At 43.8% G+C, this 14692-nt stretch overlaps 1 protein-coding gene and 1 long non-coding RNA gene across 2 annotated transcripts in view; one reads left to right on the top strand and one right to left on the bottom strand.

Moving 5' to 3' along the window:
- LOC139053420 (ankyrin repeat domain-containing protein 16-like) overlaps positions 1 to 14692 on the bottom strand; it is a 59866-nt gene that overhangs the window by 14111 nt on the left and 31063 nt on the right. The window lies entirely within an intron of this gene.
- Positions 1 to 14692, top strand: part of LOC135897532 (uncharacterized) — a 48017-nt gene that overhangs the window by 8365 nt on the left and 24960 nt on the right. Inside the window, exon 2 of the long non-coding RNA XR_010563076.2 lies at positions 9181 to 9278. This is a non-coding gene — a long non-coding RNA (uncharacterized lncRNA). The remainder of the gene's footprint in view (positions 1 to 9180; positions 9279 to 14692) is intronic.

Here is a 14692-nt window from a genome sequence, read left to right as displayed (position 1 = left end):
AAAGTTAAGACTGCATGGGAAGGCCCTCAAATTCGGACCGCTGGAGGACACCTCATCACGCCGAGTGGAATATGCATGGCAAGAATTACCATTCATGACCGGACTTACCCTGCCACCTCTGTTATCCTCCAACAGTGTTCACGAGACGTCATTCTCTGTATGGACTTCCTGGACCAACACGGCGCAATCATCAACCTGAAGTTGAAGTCAATAACGCTGTCGGAAGATAAAGCGATGCCGCTGGAGTGCCCTCGTAGTCACCATGCCTTGAGTGTGCTCGAAGATCAAGTGAGCATCCCGCCTCGCTCCAGCATTGTTATTTCGGTCGGCACCAAAACACCCGCTGACGTAGAAGGCGTCATCGAAGGCGACCAACGTCTACTGCGAGACTGTGAAATTTGCTTCGCAAGAGGGATCGCTCGACTGCATGGAGGGAAAACTGAAGTGTTGCTGGCAAACTTCAGCCAGGAGTTCAAGCACATCAACAAGGGCATGACGATCACGTACATCGAGGAAATTCTGGAAACCAGTAATGCGTTTGTCCTTTCCAATTCCGCCGCATCTACCCCGATGACCATGGTTCCCGAACCAGACTACGACATTAATCCAAGTCTCCCCATGATCAAGCAACATCAGCTCAGAAGTCTGTTCCGCAATACAAAAGCTGCTTTTCGACGTCATCGAGGATTCGACAAACACCAGTCGCCAAGAATCGCATAATCACCGAAGAGTGCACTCGATCACTCCGCCAGAGCCCTTACCGAGTTTCGCTGCAAGAACAAGTTGACGAAATGCTGCGCGACGACATTATCCAGCCGTCGAAAAGCCCGTGGGCATCCCCTGTTGTCCTGGTGAAGAAAAAGGACGGAACCCTACGTTTCCGCGTCAATTATCGTCGTCTGAACAAAATCACGAAGAAGGACGTATACCCCCTCCCACGGGTACACGACGCATTGGATTGGCTCTGCAACGCTAAATACTTCTCGTCAATGGACCTCAAGTCTGGCTATTTGCAAATAGAAGTCGACGAAAAAGGTTGCGAAAAGACCGCCTTCATCACCCCAGACGGCCTCTACGAGTTCAAAATTATGCCGTTTGGACTGTGCTCGGCGGCTGCAACGTTCCAGCGTGTGATGGACACGGTTTTAGCAGGATTGAAGTAGCAGACCTGTCTCATTTACTTGGATGATGTTGTTGTCTTCGCCGGAAATTTCGACGATCACCTTAGGCGACTTGCAACAATACTAGAGGCCATCAAGTCATCAGGGCTCACTCTGAAGCCAGAAAAGTGCCGCTTCACTTACGATGAGCTTCTGTTCCTAGGCCACATCATCAGCAAGTCTGGAGTCCGCCCCGGCCCGCAGAAGACAGCTGCCATCGCAAAGTTGCCGCAGCCCATCGACAAGAAGGCAGTGCGTAGATTTCTTGGCATGTGTGCCTACTACAGGCGATTTGTCAAGGGCTTTTCACGCATCGCTGAGCCGCTGACACAGCTAACTAAATGTGACGTCAAGTTCAGGTGGGAAACGCTGCAGGCCGACACATTTCAAGAACTGAAACGACGCATGCAGTCGCCGCCCGTACTTGCACATTTCGACGAGCACGCCGATACCGAAATCCACACTGACGCCAGTAGCCTAGGCCTCGGTGCCGTTCTAATCCAGAGAAGAAATGGAGTCGAACAGATGATAGCTTACGCTAGGCGGTCATTGCCAAAGCGGAAGGCAATTATTCTACAACCAAAAAAGAATGCCTCGCCATCGTTTGGGCTACAGCGAAATTTCACCATTACCTATATGGCAGGCCATTCAACGTGGTCAGCGACCATCACGCGTTGTGTTGGCAAACTAACTTAAAGGAAAAGGACCCTTCAAGACGGCTGGCACGGTGGAGCCTCAGACTACAAGAATACGACATCACTGTAACATACAAGTCCAAACGAAAACACTCAGATGCCGATTGCCTATCACGCGCCCCCATTGACCCGCTGCCGCGAGATGACGAGGATGATGACGCCTTCCTTGACTGGGCATGGCAGCATCGACAGAATGCGGAGCACTAATCCGTTTGTCTTCCTTGTGCAGCTGTGTGGCCTTCTTGGGTGTTTCAACGTTGGCTGTCCGGACATCAGCGTGCTGAACCTCTCTGCGCATGTCCATCTTTCAACGCATCAAGACATCGATCAAGAAATACGCCCACCAGCATTGGAATCTTGGCATCCGTATCATCATTCTTCGGCAACACGTTCTGATTGCCAGGAACCTGGACTGCAGGGGGCATCACAGTGCACTCAAGCTATAAATGGGATACATGCTCGTTTTGCAACCACTGGGCATGGCAGCATCGACAGAATGCGGAGCACTAATCCGTTTGTCTTCCTTGTGCAGCTGTGTGGCCTTCTTGGGTGTTTCAACGTTGGCTGTCCGGACATCAGCGTGCTGAACCTCTCTGCGCATGTCCATCTTTCAACGCATCAAGACATCGATCAAGAAATACGCCCACCAGCATTGGAATCTTGGCATCCGTATCATCATTCTTCGGCAACACGTTCTGATTGCCAGGAACCTGGACTGCAGGGGGCATCACAGTGCACTCAAGCTATAAATGGGATACATGCTCGTTTTGCAACCACTGGGCATGGCAGCATCGACAGAATGCGGAGCACTAATCCGTTTGTCTTCCTTGTGCAGGTGAGCAAAAAGTATGGAAAATGTTTTCGTTCTAATGACCTATTCCTGTTGGTGCTGCCGTGCCCTCGGCTTTGTTGCTTGCTACAGGTTTTCACATTGTGTCTGAGGAAATTATTATTGTTAGCCGGAGACATTGAATCGAACCCAGGCCCTGACATGACCCGAATTTTACAACAACTTAATGATATTGCAGTCGACATAAAAGATATGAAAGAGAACAGATTACTGAACATAGAGAACAAATTAGATGCCCTGTCCAGGCTTGAGAGCCGAGTAACGTCCTGCCAAGAACAGGTTAGTTGTATGAGTACAACGATTGAAAGGCTTGAAGCAAGGCTTGAGCATCTTGAAAATTATAGTAGGAGGTCAAATCTGATCATATATGGCATCCCAGAAACTGAAGAGGAAACAAATGAATCGCTTGAAGAAACCGTAAACAAAGATATTTTTCATGATATTTTAGGACTCGACCCTATCCCTATTGAGCGGATACATAGGTTAGGTAAGCCGGCAATTGACAAAACACGTCCTGTAATCCTAAAGCTTTTAGACAGTAGGCATAAAACTGTGATACTCAAGAACGGAAAGAAACTAAAGGGAAAAGATTATTCAATTGGCGAAGACTTTTCAAAGAACGTTCGTGAACTAAGAAAGAAACTATGGGATAGCGCGAAGCCGAACCGAGATAAAAAAGAAAGGGTTTCCTTGGTGTTTGATAAGTTATATATCAATAATATTCCTTACGTTTGGGACTGCGAAAAAAATGATAAAGTGAGGGTTCAAAAAAACGACGGGATCGGCGCAAGTCGGCCCGTGACGCGAAGTTGTACGCAGTTGCGAAACCGCTCACCGATAAAGTGAGTGGTTCATTTACCTCAGCTTCTTTCTTCACTAAGACAGATAGCTTGTCTTGCCAAAGTAACACGGGCCAATCTAGTATAAAAAGCTTGAGAATAGTTAACATTAACGCACGCAGCGTTGCAAACAAGAAAGACTCGCTTGAACTTAAACTGCTGGAGTTCGACCCACACATATCAGTCCTGACGGAAACTTGGTTACATGAGGACTTAGCAGATGACCTGGTATTTCCTCCTCATTATAAAGTTGTTCGCAAGGACAGGACCTCAAGGGGTGGTGGCGTAGCCATTCTCTTAAAAGACTCTGTAGAATGCGACCTTGTATATGATGTTCCTGACCTTGAATGCCTTTGCATAAAAATTTCTTGCTGGGGTCATTCTTTCATCCTGTATGGTTGCTACAGGCCACCAGATGCCGCACCCGACTATCTTATTAAGCTACAACATCACCTGTCTCGTTTCCAAAATAAGAAAATACTGTTAATAGGTGACTTCAATCTGCCAGATGTGTGCTGGTACCGCTTACAAGGCGGTGCTAAGTCTGGGAGCAATGCAGACGTTCTGTTTGATGTCATGCTTACTCATGATTTAGCTCAAATTGTAAATCAACCTACTCGTGTACAAGGTTCATCTTCCTCTATACTAGACTTAGTTTTTGCTAGCCGTCAATATTCTATGCATACTGTATCGGTCGAAACAGGCATTTCAGACCATCACCTCGTAAGCGTATCGATAGATTTAGTTAAGTCCCCTTACCACAACAAAAAAGCCAGTCACGTACGTTGTTTCAAGGATTATTCTAGGGCTGATGATGCCGCAGTGATTGATCATATGGAAACTTGTTTATCGAGCTTCGATGATAATGACGATGTCTGCAAGCTGTGGGAGCGATTCGTCGAAATGTGTCAATATTGTCTAAATGCCTTTGTTCCGAATAAACGCAAAAAAGTTCACAAACGCACACCTTGGATGACGCGGAAGATTATTCAACTGAAGCGAAAACTAAAAAGATCTAAGAAAAAAAACCACCAGTTAAGTCAGATTGAAACGCTCAAAAATAATCTTGAACGTGCGGTTCGTGAGTCAAAAGACTTCTACTTTAACACAACATTACCCAGTTTTGTTAAAAATGACCCAAGTAAATTTTGGAACTTCCTGAGTGACAGCAAGAAACATATCTCAAAAATAACAGCGGAGGGAGATACTTTGACTGATCCGATTGACATTGCACGCCATTTTAATTATTTTTTTCACAGCGTATTCTCTGAAGAAGGTGTACAAACTGTACAAAGCGCATCAAATTTTCCTGTATCGGAGGTTGACTTTGTTAGCCTCCCTGGTGTATTTGCTTTGCTTTTAGAACTGAAACCTAAAACTTCTTCTGGTCCTGATAATTTACCCAATGTATTTTTGCGACGCTATGCCGAAATAATTGCGAAGTTTCTTTTTGTGTTGTTTAAAAAATCTCTGCTGTCATCAAAACTTCCGGTTGAATGGAAGACTGCTCGAGTTGTTCCCATCTTTAAAAAAGGTGACTGCACATTACTACAAAATTACCGTCCTATTTCTTTAACTTCCGCATGCTGTAAAATGCTCGAACATATTATTGCTAAACATATTAACAAATTTCTTGAAGAACACTCCATATTAAGCGACTTTCAGCATGGGTTTAGAAAGGGCTATTCTACAATAACACAATTAGTTACAATAGTACACACCTTTGCTAAAACACTGGATATGAATGGTCAAATAGACACCATATTTATGGATTTCAGCAAAGCATTTGATAAAGTTCACCACGAAAAACTGATTCAAAAACTAAAAAACATTAATCTTCCAGACATTTTAATATCGTGGATTCAAGATTACCTCACGAATAGAGTGCAATTTGTTTCAGTCGATGGGTGCAGCTCCAGTTGTCTCCCAGTCACCTCTGGGGTGCCCCAAGGAAGCGTCTTGGGGCCTTTGCTTTTTCAGATTTACATAAATGATATTGTTAATGTGGTTACTCCAGGAACTCATATTCGCTTGTTTGCTGATGATTGTGTCGTTTTCCGTCAAATTACGTGTACTAACGATCAAAACGAACTTGACCAGTGTCTTCGAAATGTTCTTGATTGGTGCAGCGAGTTTTCCATGGTTCTTAACACTGAAAAAACAGTTTCGATGCAAATAACACATAAAAAGAACCCAATTAACCACGTATATACACTCGGATCATCAACACTAAAGCAGGTTAATAGCTACAAATATCTAGGTGTAACAATCACAAGCCGTCTTTCCTGGAACTCACATATAGATAACATATGCTCCTCTGCATTTAAAAAGCTGTGTTTTCTGAGGCATAAAGTAAGAAATTCACCTTCTCACATAAAACTTCTAACGTATAACACTTACATCAGGCCAAAGCTCGAGTATGCTTCGGTTGTTTGGGACCCATTCACTAAACTTAACATAGATAAATTAGAAAGGGTTCAAAGAAAAGCTGTTAGGTTTATCTATTCCAAATTTAAAATCACCGACTCCCCCACTGACCTCATGGCGGCTAACAATATTGAAACACTTGAAACGCGAAGAGGAAAATATCGCCTTGAATTTCTTTATTCTTTACTTAACCATAAGTTTGCTTTGGATCCTTCACAGTACATATCCCCTCTAACCACACGTTATACCCGACATCATCACATTCACTCATTGACACCGTATTTTGCGAAAACTGACTGTTTTAAATATTCCTTTTTTCCGCGGACAATATCCGATTGGAACCATGTTATGACATCTTAATAGTTTGCAATATTTGTCTCCTTATTTTTATGTATATTTCTTTTCATTGTGTTCTGTATCTTTTGAGTTTTAAGAATATATGCCTGTCCTGCTTGGACCCTGAAAAGGGTCTGCAGTATGTACTAAATAAATAAATAAATAAATAAATAATAAGCGCGGAAGACTTCACTGAACAACAATGAGGGGACCCGGAGCTAAAAGCCCTAGTCGAGTATTTGGAAGGGCACACCGACGTTGTCCCTAGGGCATTTAAGCGTGGATTATCTTCGCTCACGCTTCAAAACAACCTACTCGTGAAGAATAACTTCTCACCAGTCCGCGCCAACTACCTTCTTGTTGTTCCGTCGGCGCTGCGTCCAGAAGTACTGCACGCCCTACATGACGATCCGACCGCTGGGCACCTCGGTTTCTCCCGGACGCTATTGAGGATACAAGAAAGGTATTACTGGCCGCACCTAACCGCCGATGTCACCCGTTACGTCAAGACATGCTGACACCAAGACACCACCGACAAGGCCAGCGGGATTACTACAGCTGATCAAGCCTCCTTACCGACATTTTCAGCAGATCGGGATGAAGTTGTTAGGACCGTTTTTGACATCAACATCCGGAAATAAGTGGATCGTCGTGGCGACGGACTATCTCACCCGCTTCGCTAAAACTAAAGCTCTACCGAAAGGCAGCGCAGCCGAAGTGGCGAAATTTTTCATCGAGAACATCCTGCCGTGACATGGTGCTCCAGAAGTCATAATCACCGACAGAGGAATGGCTTTTACAGCAGAGCTCACGCAAGCCATTCAAGCCAGGAAAGCAACTCTGCATTTTGTGGTTGCTCACTAGCCTTCTTTAGATCAAATAGCTTTATTCACCTCTTTTGTTCGTGTTCGTCACTGGTGGTTGCCTGGTAGATTTGCGATACAAAGGTAAAGTGTGCATGCTCTCCCGAAATGTGTTCTTCGTCAAGCGACAGCATCACAAGTCTTTGAGATGTATGTGTTAATTCTTGTTAGCTTTAAAGTGTGTGTAGGTTAAGATGCGGCGGTGGAGCACTCGCAAAGAAAATGTGCGGTCGCTTGCTCGTCCAATGGCTGATTTAGTCGTCGTTCGTTGGTTCGTTCAGTTGTTTGCTTACTCATTCGTTCAACTATTAGCTCATTTGACCACTATGTCTCTAGACACACATAATGAGACAACAAATGGTGCCTCAATATGAACGACTGCACCATTTCACTTACTGCTATTTCGGCCGTGTCATAGCATGTTAGTTCTTTGCGTGGTCACCACTTCACTAAACTCATATCTTACAAATGTTATTTCTGAGTGAGCGCAACCGTCCTCAATGCATGCACCTTAGTGCAACTCGGTTCGTGACAAGTATGTCACTTCGTGAACGGACGAGCTAAAGCACGATGAAATGTTATTCATGATGAGTCACTAACCTGAAAAAAACAAGGCACTTGTTTGAGCCTGAATGAAGCGCTGTTCCCACATTCCTGCTTAATGAACGAATACTAAAAAAGCTGATTTAATTTTCTATATACGTAGAATCCTGACTTGATGATCGGCCGCGCATATTTCTGTTGACTTTGAGGCATGAGAAACATAATGGCACAAGCACCCACCTCTGAGCCTTTGGCATGAGCTTAGAAGATTAGCAAGCACACACATTGGTGGCACTATAGCTTGTAATACTCTTTCGAATCTTCAGAGCAGCATTCATTCATGCCCTCTATCGTCCTTTTTACGTCATAGCTGATACGCGCCGCGAATAAACATGGTAAGGATGGCGCGGATTATTTAGGCTACTGAGGGCTTGCTGGAGGTCAGGATGTTGGCATCCGATTGTACATGTGTCATTTACAAAAATTCGCAACAAGATCTTGTGACACGCATTTGACAAATGTTGCATACCTAATTGTAGGTCACGCGATACATTCGGAGTCGTCATGGCACAGCATTAGCGCTCATTCAGATACTTAAAAAAGAAAGCTATCAAGACAGAAGAAAGCTGCTGTCACTGAATTTGCATAACCGTCCGTTTAGAAAATATATGCTGTACACGAAGTTACTCGAAGCTAGAAAACCAACGTGAACACTTAAAGCCCACCGCCTTGCCATGCGTGCATTCACTCTGCAAAAGGTCGTCTGCTACACTCGAGCGGTGTAGGCAGCGCCCCGGTCGGGGACAGAGCATGAAAGAGGGGAGAAATGAGGAGGAGTGAAGGTGGAGGAGAGTGTCGCTACTTTACGAAGTTTAAGGGGCTTTAGTTTGGATCAGTGCACTTTTTCGTACTATTATCGCGCATGTTAATTGACACAGTTGACCAAACTGGCTGAAGTAAGTGACAATGTGTTTCGAATTTCAGTAAGAATTAATTCGCTAGTGCATTCCTGGGAGGCACCAAACTTGTTCCTAGGTGTTGTTGAGGCTTTAAAGAAAGGTGGTTCAGGGCCCCTTAAATAAAAGTCAATTTTTTACCAAGCATTTGTTTAATTTACGTAATGATAGAATAAAAATCAATATGTATGCACACTTCTGCAAAATGACAATTTCTCTCAAACAATCTGAATGATCATCTCCATTTATTTTTTAAATAAATCTCACGTCGCAGACTCATTGATTCTCTATTGAAGCTTGGTTACATTAATATAATGACAATAAGTTCACAGCAAATTCCAGTTTATGTGTCACATCCAGTGTTCACTTGTACATAACTGTCTGTAAATACAAGCATGTAAAGTCTAGTTATCTCCTAACGAAATCACTAAAAATTAACTTTACTAATCAACATTTAAATGTGACTTCAATGAAGTAAAGGGTACTCAGTTCCGCTAAACATTGGCTTCAGCTACTCTGTTTATAGGCTGGCCTTGCCGTCGGCATGATCTTGGTGGGATCACATGCGAATGCCTCACCCTGGCCACCACCACTGTTGGCAACCATAAGGTAATTACCCTATATGTACATATTTTGGCATTTAATCTACCTGAAAAGGTTGTCCGGTAATCTTTCGATAAAATGTAGGGTTTTTGAGCGAAGCCTTCTTTGCCTCTTTCCCCCACTTTTCGTATCCTTGGCTCCTAGCTGCTGCCTGATGGGTACTGTCCTGCATGATTGGCTGGTACTGGATATAGTGTAAAATGAGGCGGCCTGTGGTGACTGGTGATGTACTGGGTGTTCCGAGTAAATCTGACAGCATAACTCAATAAGAATATACATTGTGAACATACTGTGCTTTAATTTGCATATAATTTTTATCTATTGTTTCTCATAAACCCATCAAATGAAACAGAACTGCAATGAAAGCGAGGGAATATTAAGAGTTACCTGTATTATGATGATTCGCGCCGGGCAGTGAAATTGCATAATGAATACAGCTGCTCAATCCACCTTGAACATCCTTAAAAGCGATACGACATGAAGTGCAGAGGTGGAATGAAGACTATGAAGCTGTGGCTGAAGATAATGTTCTGTGTTCTGCATGTCATGAAGATCAAAATGTGATGGTGTTTGGATGTGTTTCCGGTGAGGGTGATGTGATTCCCGTACTTGTCTTCCCACAGGGACTTGGGCTCAGTTCGAATAAGTATGTGTAGGTACTGTACACTGTTGTGAAGCTTTTGGTGGAGAGGACAGCTACCAGACTGCCCCATGTGTGGCAGCAAAAGTCAGTTCCTTGCTATATAGTGCTGGAAAAAGTGGTTGTCCAAGAATTTCAGGCCCCTATCTACTCTGATTGCAATCTTATGAGTTATGTGTGGGGTGTGGTGAAGCAGATAACCAACCATCATCGTGCTAGTAACACAAAGGCCCTGCTTATCACGAAGATTCGGGCAGCCTTTGCAGCTCTCCCTGGAGACAATGTGAAGGTAGCATGCACCAAATCCCGCAGTCACCTCATAGCAAATGTGGATGCTGAGGGTGACTTCTTTGAGTGATTTCACTTTGTCATCTTTATGTCCCCTTTTCATGCGTCCAATAAATTTCCTTATGTGGAATTTATGGCTCCTTTTCATCTTTCACCTACACTGTCAAATTTACCCCGAATGGATGCGAGCTCCAACACCGACACGCTGTCGTCACTTCATCTCCTTCATGCCACTGTGATCACTCCTTTTTTGTCATGTCATTGTCACCCTTCCACCGTCTTCACTCTGTTACCACTGCATTGTCATATCAGCACCAAACCGGCATCAGTGAGCCATCGTAATTGTGTCATCTTCATATAGTTGTCATCATGCTGTCGTGGTCCTTCTATGCAGTACTGACATTCTGTTGTAGCGATTCCAGGGTCGTCATGCCATTGTAGTCATGGCCTCATTGTCACACCGCCATCATTAAATTATTGTATTGTTTTCTCCTGTTAAGAGACAAAGCCGGAAATATCATTACTAATATGGATGAGATAGTTCAAGTGGCTGAGGAGTTCTATAGAGATTTGTACAGTACCAGTGGCACCCACGACAATAATCAAAGAGAGAACAGTCCAGAGGAAATTGAAATCCCACAAGTAACGCTTGAAGAAGTAAAGAAAGCCTTGGGAGCTATGCAAAAGGGGAAGGCAGCTGGGGAAGATCAGGTAACAGCAGATTTGTTCAAGGATGGTGGGCAGATTGTTCTAGAAAAACTGGCCACCCTGTATACGCAATGCCTCACGACTTCGAGCGTACCGGAATCTTGGAATGCTAACATAATCCTAATCCATAAGAAAGAGGACGCCAAAGACTTGAAAAATTATAGACCGATCAGCTTACTGTCCGTTGCCTACAAAGTATTTACTAAGGTAATCGCAAATACAATCAGGAACACCTTAGACTTCTGTCAACCAAAGGACCAGGCAGGATTCTGTAAAGGCTACTCAAAAATAGACCATATTCACACTATCAATCAGGTGATAGAGAAATGTGTGGAATATAACCAACCCTTATATATAGCTTTCATTGATTACAAAAAAGCGTTTGATTCAGTCGAAAACTCAGAAGTCATGGAGGCATTACGGAATCAGGGTGTAGACGAGCCATATGTAAAAATTCTGAAAGATATCTATAGCGGCTCCACAGCAACCGTAGTCCTCCATAAATGAAGCAACAAAATCCCATTAAAGAAAGGTGTCAGGCAAGGAGATACGATTTCTCCCATGCTATTCACAGCATGTTCACAGGAGGTATTCAGAAACCTGGATTGGGAAGAATTGGGGATAAGAGTTAATGGAGAATACCTTAGTAACTTGCGATTCGCTAATGATAGTGCCTTGCTTAATAACTCAGGGGACCAACTGCAATGCATGCTCGCTGACCTGGAGAGGCAAAGCAGAAGGGTTGGTCTAAAAATTAATCTGCAGAAAACTAAAGTAATGTTTAACAGTCTCGGAAGAGAAGAGCAGTTAAGAGGAATAAGAATTAGTGGGGGCGCATTTGGCAGGCATTCTCAGATCATGAACAGCAGGTTGCCATTATACCTCAAGAGAAAAGTGTACATTATGCAAAATAGAAGTGAGGCGTGCAGACATGACACAAGAGTAGAGAAGTGGACAACACGAACGCCGACTATCAACTGAAGAGAGCACTGAGGCGAAAAATGAAAGAAGACACTAACTCATCTGCGCATGCTCAGGAATGGTAACACCACGTGTCAATCGGGTACACATGCTGGTCTACGTGAGAGATAACTGTTAAGGCACTTAATCTCTTCCTTATGTAAAGTAATCGAAGGCTGACTCACGCACGCACTTCCACCATTATAGATATGCCATGCCTCTACCATAAGACGTGTATCTTCATTCTTATGCCTGTACAATATTGCGCATTCATCTAACTCTGGCTTGCAGTTACAATCTCGACAATGTAGCGAAAGATTAGAAGGCGATCCACCAGTTAACGACCTTTTATGCTCCATTAGCCTCTGATTGATACCCCGTCCCGTTTGCCCTACGTAGAACTGGCCACAGCTAAGGGGAATTTTATAAACCACACCCATACGACATTCAGTATAACTGTTGTTCTATGTGCTTCACTGGACAAATATCTGTTCGTTTTTTGCCTTTTAGCCGCTCCTTTTTATTCCGTACGGCAGCACATATCTTACCTAGCTTATTGGGAGCAGTGAAAGCAACATTAACATCATATCTACTAGCAACTTTTTTAAGCCTGTGCGACACTGAATGAATATACGGAATAGCCACTACTCTTTTTTTGCGATTACTGCTTTCTGTAATCACGTCCGTCCCTCTCGAAACCGACTTCTTTAGGCGCTCAGCCACAGTGGCCACCGCTACACTAGGATAACCTGCTTCTACTAGGCGCTGGACCGGCGCATTGAAACTGGCACTAATTTTGTGCATGCAAGATCTTGTGAGGGAAGACTTAAGGCACGACATGGCAATTCCGTTTTTCACTAATTTAGAATGCTTGCATTGAAAGTTTAGCAACGGCTTCGAAGATCTTGGGGAGTACTGCCAACAAACATGATTTTGTTCGAAGATCAAGAAAATGTCAAGAAACTGAATTACGCATCGCTGAGGAAATTCCTTGGTAAACTTTAATCCTCCCCCATAAAGTTTAAATTGCTCACTTACTGAGGTAGCAGCAGAATCTAATTCTTCCCTATTGCAGAAAGTCAGGTAATCATCAACGTAACGAAATATCTTGATGACACAATCACCTAAGGCAGAATTTCTCTAAGCAGTTGTCAACCTTACTTAGGTAAATGTTGCTAAGAATAGGGGCAACCTTTGAGCCAATGCAAATGCCTGATTTCTGCAGAAAAACGCCATCTCTCCACCCAATCAGCGTCGACTTCAAGTACATTGAAATCATTTCTAGAAAAGCTCCCATGGAAACACCGCATCTGTCACTAAAAGCCGACTCTTGCACTTGTTCTTTAATGTACTCATTTACGGAATTTATCAACCCGTCATGCGGCAAGGAATAATACAGGTCTTCGATATCCATACTAAAAGCTGTACAATCACCAGGATTTTCCTCTCTCAAATACTGAACTGGTGCCTGAGAATTACGTAGGCAAAAGGGATCTGAAAAAATTTGTAAGCTAGGCAGTTCTGTATTTAACTAGCGACACAGACCTGCCATGTCCCTTTCTCTGACACTATAGCACGAAAAGGAATTTCTTGTTTATGGGTCTTGGCCGAGAAAAACAGTTCTAAGGTGAGGGATTTAGCTTTCTTGACATTACAAACAAGCCTTTTAAGATTATGTCTTGACAAGAGGTCAGCCGCACGTTGCTTAACTACCGAAGGCTTGAGTTTGACTGGCTGCAAATTCTTTTCTATGGCTGAAATTGCTTTTTCTGAAAACATGTCATCTGGCATAATTACGAAATAACCTTCCTTGTCAGATATTACTGGTCTAAGTTTATGCTCCACAAGGTAATCAACTAACAGTCAGACAGGGTCAGGCGTCTTAAAATGAGAATTACATTGTTTAATGCTAGCAATGCAATCCGAAATACAGCATGAGCGTTCTTCTTTTGGGACGAACCTGATTATGCAGCACGGTATGCTTAAAACGTCAACGGGTTTTATGTTAGGCTTAAAACAGTGCTTAGGACCTAAAGCAAGGGTTCTTCTATGGTTATCACTTACGATGGCGTCTCCAAGAACCAGTACGTTATTTGACGGTGAATTATTAGAAAGGTGTTTCCTCTTACTTTGTTGAAGCTCTGGAAGTTTCATCCTCCATAGGAAGTCCGCGTGTTGCACGGCCAACTTATTCCAAACATTGTAGGGGCGGTTCCAAAGGCGACCGTCTCCCATCCTCCTGGGCATGCCAGGAGGATTGGAGCTATTCTTTCCGCTGAATCATGGCGCCAAGTTAGGTTCTACCAGGAGTGTCTAAGGGTCCGTTGCGCGGCCCTGGGAGATGGTCGCCTGGGAGACGGTCGAGACGGAAGTCCGTTGGCTTGCGAATTATCCGCAGTCATTTTGACGTGTGTATGCCGAGGCGGTTAGTAAGTTGTCAGAAGAGTGCACTCTTGAACTGTCGGCCTCTATCAGTTGTAATCTCTGATGGGACACCAAATTGTGACACCCATGCGCTTATAAGAGCATCTGCAACAGTTTATGTCAGAATGTTTGGAAGTGGTGTGACTTCAGGACACCGAGTAAAACGGTCGACCATAGTTAAGGCGTAGCAATTTTGTTTTGATGAAGGAACAGGTCCAATGATATCAATGTGAATCTTCTGGAAACAATAAGTGGGCGGGAGGAATGACTGTAGGGAACTTCGGATGTGGTGATGTATCTTAGCTCTTTGGCCAGCCAGACAAAAGCGTGCCCATGCTTGCCTGTCGACATTCATGCCTGGCCAGATGTAGCGCTCAGTGACAAGCCTTTCGAAAGCCTC

This window comes from Dermacentor albipictus, unplaced genomic scaffold, assembly GCF_038994185.2.
Source record: "Dermacentor albipictus isolate Rhodes 1998 colony unplaced genomic scaffold, USDA_Dalb.pri_finalv2 scaffold_120, whole genome shotgun sequence".
Taxonomy (NCBI): Eukaryota; Metazoa; Arthropoda; class Arachnida; order Ixodida; family Ixodidae; genus Dermacentor; species Dermacentor albipictus.
Note: the sequence above shows the minus strand (reverse complement) of the source record. Positions and strands in the feature narration are given on the sequence as shown.